Below are 6,959 nucleotides of genomic sequence, written 5' to 3'. Positions count from 1 at the left end.
AAAAAAAGGCCCAAATTTTTTTAACTTTTCTTAACTTTTCATTTTATACTGGAGTATAGTTGATTAACAATGTTGTGTTAGTTTCAGGTGCACAGCAGAGTGATTCAGTTATACATATACATGTATTTTTTCCAAATTCAAAAAAGGCCCAACTCTTTACTGCCACTTTTTGAAGCACCTCCCAACCTGACTTCTGCCTGCCTCTCAAGCATCTCCTCACATCTACCCCCATCACTAAGTTCTAGGTGTATGAACTTTATTCGGTTCTTTAAATATACTTAAACTCTCACTTCTAGGCCTTTGCATATGCCAGCCCTGCCGCCATATTTGGCAAACTCCTATCTGTCCTTCAGGTTCCAGATTAAATATCATTCTTCTTACCTAAGACCCCAACCACGTTCCCTAACAGACTAGAGTACAAGGCCCCTGTCCCAAATCCCTCACAGCACCATGACCATCCCCTTCCACAACCTTCCTAACGTTTTAGAGCAGTCACTTGCTTAATGTTGCCTTTTGTGCTGGGCCATGTGTCCTGGGTCTGTCTTGTTTGCCTTGGAGTCACCCGTACTTAATATGGTGCCTGAAACATAGTAGGTGCTCAATAAATATTTTTAAACAAATTCACTGATTTAATCATTAAAATATGTTTGCACGGGTGTGACTGGTTCAGGAGCCAGAGGACCACCTCAGGAAACACACCCCCGACCAGAAGTATGGCGTAATCAATGTGTAGCTTTTTTCCCATGACAGGAACAGGATGGACCTGGTCAGGACTCATCTGAGAACTGGGACAGCGTTGTGTCTACAGATGAGGAGACGACCAGGACCATCTGTGAGAAGTGGGCAGGTGGCAGCCAGGGAAGAGCCCAGGGACCCGAGGCAGGTTCTCCACTCACGCTCCCTGGCCCCAGGTGGAATGAGCTTAAGAGAATAGGGAAGCAATTTCCAGAAAACGAAAGCACCAGTGTGGATATTTTTGTCTTTTTCACCTTCACAATCACCAGACTGAAAATTGACCCTTAGAAGACTTTGGGAGAAGGCAGGTGGTCTGAAGAGGTGGGTTTCCTGCCAGAGGAGAGCTCACAGAGACTCTAGCTGCTTCCTTTTGCTCCTGCCTCAAGGTCAGGCCATTGAGGTCGACTTTATAAGATGCTCTTGGGGCAAAGCTGGCGGCATGTGCCTTAAGAGTGCTAACAGTAGCAATAGCCTGACGACAGCAGAGCTACCTGAAGTAAGAAAGCTGACTAACCAGTGTTTGAATGAATAGGTCCCACATCAGCATGCCCATCAGCGGAGGCAAACCCTGATGGGAAAAAGCAAGGTGTCTGTGACCTAGATTGGTTACTGCATCAACACCTGCCCTCACAGAGCTGATAAAGCGATTCAGTGTGACAGTTGGTTACACCACAGAAACGCGTTTCCCTAAGAACGTGAGGGGAACAAGTAGCAGAGATTCCTGCTTTGGGAGCAGGCCTGTCATCAGTGTGTCCTACCACTCACCTCCCTGGATCAGGGGTCTTCTGTGAAGCTGTAAGGAGGTAGAGGAAAGTCCCTTCTATACTTCAGAGATCCATGTCTCAGGGCCAGGCCCAAGGAGAACCCACTGATGTGATTTCTGAGGGGCCGCTGCTCCCCAACCCCCAGATGCTCCCATCCCACTGGCTGATAACTGAAATCCCACTATTAAAGCTTCGCGTTTTTCAGTGTGGAGCAATGATGAACACCTGAGGACTCAGAGCCACGTGTGAGACCATCAGACTGCCCGGTGATTTCAGGATGAACTTCCTAACTTTCTAATGATTAAGGAGCCCTGTCAATTTCCTCACAGACATCTGGTTTTTTGTGTGTGTTTTTTTTAATTAATTTATTTATTTATTTATTTATGGCTGTGTTGCGTCTTCGTTTCTGTGCGAGGGCTTTCTCTAGTTGCGGCGAGCGGGGGCCACTCTTCATCACGGTGCGCGGGCCTCTCACTGTCGCGGCTTCTCTTGTTGCGGAGCACAGGCTCCAGACGCGCAGGCTCAGTAGTTGTGGCTCACGGGCCCAGTTGCTCCGCGGCATGTGGGATCTTCCCAGACCAGGGCTCGAACCCGTGTCCCCTGCATTGGCAGGCAGACTCTCAACCACTGCGCCACCAGGGAAGCCACAGACATTCTTTTATTCAGTAAGGTAGGTATTCCAGGTCCTGAGATTATCCTTTCTTTTTTTTTTTTTTTTTTTCATATTTACTTCAATGGGAAGCAAATGGGGCCTGTGTGCACTTTATTTTTCCTGAGTGTGGGAAAGGCCACCCGCCTCTGGCTTAAGGGTTTGAGCCCTATTAGAATGTGAGTCTTCCCAGAAGAGTGCAGCCTTTTTGTGTGGAAAGAAGGGCAGGTTGGCACCGGGTGCTGAAGGTGTGGAGACGGAGGATGAGGTTGGGGGACTGAGCGTGTAGCTTAGGGGTGGGACAGTAATGTGGGGAGGGGATTGGGCCAACTTCTGTCCCCTCAGAACTCTGCCTGAGGCCAGCCCTGCTCAGAGCACACTGGACCCCGGAGCCCCAGAGCAGAGGGACGGAGCTGGGCAGGCAGGGCAGCTGGCCTGGGCTCTCCCGAGCAGCTGTCAGGCCCGTGGAGACCACTGCCCCCTGCCACGCGCCCACCCCTGGTAGCCTCCAAGAGCTGCCTGGAAAGTGAAAGAGAAATCTGTCCTCTTCTAAGGAGGAAAGTCCCCCGTTCTAGGAGACAGAGTGTTTCCTCAACCCAGAGCCCAGGGGAGAATCTGTAGGGAAGAGGCCAGGGGGGCCTTGCTCAGAGGAAGCCATCCTCAGAGAGAAGCTCTCCTCAGGGAGATCCCTCAGGGGAGCGCCCCTCGGGGGGGCAGTCCTGAGGGGTAGCTCTCCTCAGGGAGAACTTTCTTTCCCTTCTACCCTTCCCCGTCATGTGGATTCTGGCAGTGTCTCAGAGCCAGATCTGCTTCTGCTTTCTCACAGGACAGGGTCATACACCATCATTTACACCCTCGCTGAAAATGCAGTCACATCCATTCACAGCAATGCTTCCCCTCAGCCGGCCATGTGCAATTTATGGAGAAACCTGGTGCCCTCTAGGAATTTCAGCAAGTGTGCAAGGAACATGGCAAGGACTGTGTGAGAGCCCTTCTCCTTCTACCTCAAACCATACTACGCTGTGGCCGGTCCTGGAGTGTAGCATGTCTTAAAGGCTCCTGGAGAGGCTGGGGACGGAAAATCAGCCCTCTCTTCCGCCTGCTGCGGCGGGATGTGGGACCACATGGCTTGGATCTCAGCACAATGAACTGTCGTAACTTCAGCCCAGAGACCTGAACCCTCAAGTTGTCAGCAGTGCTCAAAAGCACCCACCTTAAGAGTGTGTGATACAGCAAAGGTGTGGAGGGACAGCCCTATGACCACGCGAGTACGACCAGACCTTGCAGAGTGGGGAAGGAGGGCAACATGAGGCAATTCTGAATTTTCATTGGCATTAATGGGGATATAAAATCGCTTAGAATGTTCAGGAAATTGCTCAGGCCCCTGCAGAAGCTACCATGCCTCCTTCCTCTTCAACTTTATTTTTTGTTTGTTTGTTTGTTTGATTTTCAGCTCAGAGAACTGGGAAAATGTAAGATGTGCTCTTCATTTAGTCATTCATTCAGCCATCCATTCCTTCAGTAGTTTTCTATGTGAACATCTATCAGGCCAGGTACAGTATTAGGCACCGGGCCTAGAAGGATGAAAAATATTATAGCTGGCCTAGAAAACTCACCATCCAGCTGCGGTGTACACACCTTTATTTCCCTAGTCTCATCAGCCTTGGGAATGAACAAGGGTGGAGTGACAGTACAGTGGTATTTGACTTGGACCACCCACAGCAATTGTTAAACTCCAAGCCTCCCACCCCCACCCCCTGCCCAGAGCTACAGCTGTTTCCCCCCTTTTGCCTCATATGTTACCTCCCTCCCTCCCTCACCTCTGCGTCCCAGACAGAGCCCTGCCGCCCTGCTCCCGCTTGCTGCACGGGGAGCTTTGGGTGGACACTTTAAGCAGTTTCTGTTGAAACTTCCTGTTCTGTCCTTCGAGATTTCCAGGCTCTCCGATAAAGTTCTGTTGCTCTGGAATTGCTTTTTATCTGGGCTGTCACACTTCCACGGTATCTCAAAGACAGCATCTACAATTTTTCTGAATCATCTAGTTATCTCACCTGAAGCAATTTCAGTGAAAATACACATGCTATCAGACCTTTTCCTGTTTTGCAAGCAAGTTGAGAGCAAGAAAGCGCTGACTGGGGTGGAAGAGGAGGGGAGATTCCTGGGGGTTGGGGGACATAAAGGGGAGCAGGAGAGCCAAGGTCAAACTCCCTCTCCTCACACCCTGCCCAGGGCTAGCCCTGCTGGGCTGCAGCAGGCAAATAAAGGCTGTGGGCACCCACTTCCACGCCATAGAGAGCGCCTTAGGTGGGTATAAATGTCTTGACGATTTAGGTCATAACGAACTTGCCTCACCTTAAAAATAAAAACCGGTCATTCGAAGACATAATATGTATCATCAAAATCAGAACATGACATTTTCTCTGCTAGATTAGTTCCACAGTCCATCCATCCATTAAACAAATATTTGTTGATCTATCTGTACAAGGACTGAGGAAGGTGTAAGAAAACAGCTCGTTCTCTCAAAATGCTTAATTTCTAGCCAGAGAGGTAATTGGAAGGATGGGGTTTTCTTTTCCTCACCATCCCCACCCCTTCCCAGAGAATAAACCTCCCAAGGTTACAATAATAAAGGAGGTCGTTTTGTTGTTGTGAAATCCAGGTCTTAGAAAGAGACAGTCTTTTCGTACAATGAGATACAGGAGATAGGCAGATAAGAGGTTAACATTTGCCTTCTGAGAGATCTTACATTAATTTTAAATATTCCGTCTCATGCTCAGCCTCCCATGAGGGTTCCTTCCTCAACTTTCTTCTACTCTAGCATTCAAAGTTCCCCTTCTCCCCCATCCCAGAGCGGAAGGAGATGAAGCAGAGAGTAACTGACAAGGCATCTGGAAGCTTAGACACAAAGAGAGGTGGGACCTGGGGGTGGTGCCGTGGAGGGAAAGGGTTAAGATAACTGCCTGGGAGGGGAAAAGTGGGCAGCCAAAGGAAGATCTGGGGAATGGACCCTGCCACGCAGAGCAGTCGCTCGATGTGGACCCCAAGGTTGAACAGGGAGGCCTGTGCCCATGAACCGAGGTGGGAACAAATTAAAAGTTGAAGTAAACTAACCACTGGGACCCTGAATGCTTTGGATTATAAGGCTGGAGACAGAAATAAAGAGCTGGTTTTACATCCTCTGTGATTCCGTTTGTGTGTTTGACTCCATGAGACCTAGATGAAGTCACCTTTCCCATTCCCACCCACCTCCCACCCTTCCTTCACCAGCACGCTCCTGGGCCACAGAAGGCGACGAAATGAAGATGGTCACTCCTGGAACCGACTGACCAACCACTGAAAGACCATTCTTGTTTGGCTCTACCACCTTCCACAGAAGGGATGCTGCCAGGTTACAGACATATACACGAATATTAAGTAGAACTCAATTCCTCTGGCTGGGATGAAAGGAAGGCTTGATGGAGGAAGCAGCATGAAAAGGGAGCTTTAAAGGACAACTATGATCTAGGTCTGCAGAGACAGAGGGGAGGGAATTCCGAGCAGAGGTGAAATGGGAATGGAAATGAGATGTGTAGTCTTTATTTATCACGGGTGTCGTGGGATATCATGTAGAAAATCATTGTGATTATTTATCTCCATGATGCTGACCTCTTTGCATCTTTGTAATAATAACCTTGCCAGGAACTTACATAAAATCCCAACTGGAAATGAATACTCATTTCTTATTTTTAACTAAACCACAGATCGAACCAAACTTGCAACACACACACACACACACACACACACACACACACACACACACACATACCACTATACTCCTAAATTCGAACCAGACGATAGAATTCTGTATAATTTAAAAAGCCATTGAAACAAAATTGTTAAGAAAGGTATCTTTTTAAATTCTAAATTACTTTTCTCTTCTAAATACAATATCACATTTATTTTGGTAATCTGAATTTGTAAGCCTTCTCTTTATTAGCACACAGAAGTCAATGAGGCGGAACTGTATGTAATGATATTGATTTCTGCATGTACCTTGCAGAATTAGTCTTCATAATTAAACCTCTTTATTTTGCTATATCCAAAGGCTATCAGTCAGAGTCCTTAATTCAAAACACCATCACCCACTTAGCTAGTTTAAGCAAAAAGGGAATTTATTATGGGCTATGAGGTAGCACACAGATTGTCTGAGAGGGCCAGTTGGGCTTGGAAGCTGCACAGCCCAGTGTACAACTCATCACAGGATTGTATCAGAAAGGCCACCCTGGGCAGCACCATAGTGCCCACCGCCGATGCCAGGTGCTATACATCAGAAGCTCTGTCACTGTTCCCCCCAAAAGCAGCCATTCTGCTGCTCCTCTGGCCAAAAGGTATCCCCATGTGTTCCTGATCTTCATGTTGCTCTTTTCCAAATCCAATTCTTACACTGGGGCATTGGATAAGCCAAGTCTAGATAGCATGCCTGTCCCCTACACCCACATGGGAAGATGGGGAACTGAGTTCTGGTTTCCACCTTAGGAAGTACAAGTCCATACTTGCACTCAGTAATATGGGAAATTTGCCAAACATAGGAAGCTGTTCAAATAACATAAGGTGGTCACAAAGCATGGCGAAGTCCACTACACATGGATATAGTACCATGTGCCATGGTGCTATGTCAATCAACTTTATTGACATAAAAGTCTCTGTGTTCAATTTGTTTAGCATTCTGGAGATTTCTGTTTCTGCCAATATTGTGAGTGAAATGTCCTGAGAAAATATCCCACTGCAAGAAATCTAGAAATCCTGGACAAAATATATCAAATCTCCTCTGA

The sequence above is a fragment of the Balaenoptera borealis genome, assembly GCF_965194805.1.
Source record: "Balaenoptera borealis genome assembly, chromosome: 1".
In the NCBI taxonomy this organism is placed as follows: domain Eukaryota; kingdom Metazoa; phylum Chordata; class Mammalia; order Artiodactyla; family Balaenopteridae; genus Balaenoptera; species Balaenoptera borealis.
The sequence above is the reverse complement of the archived record's forward strand: the minus strand, read 5'-3'. Positions refer to the sequence as shown.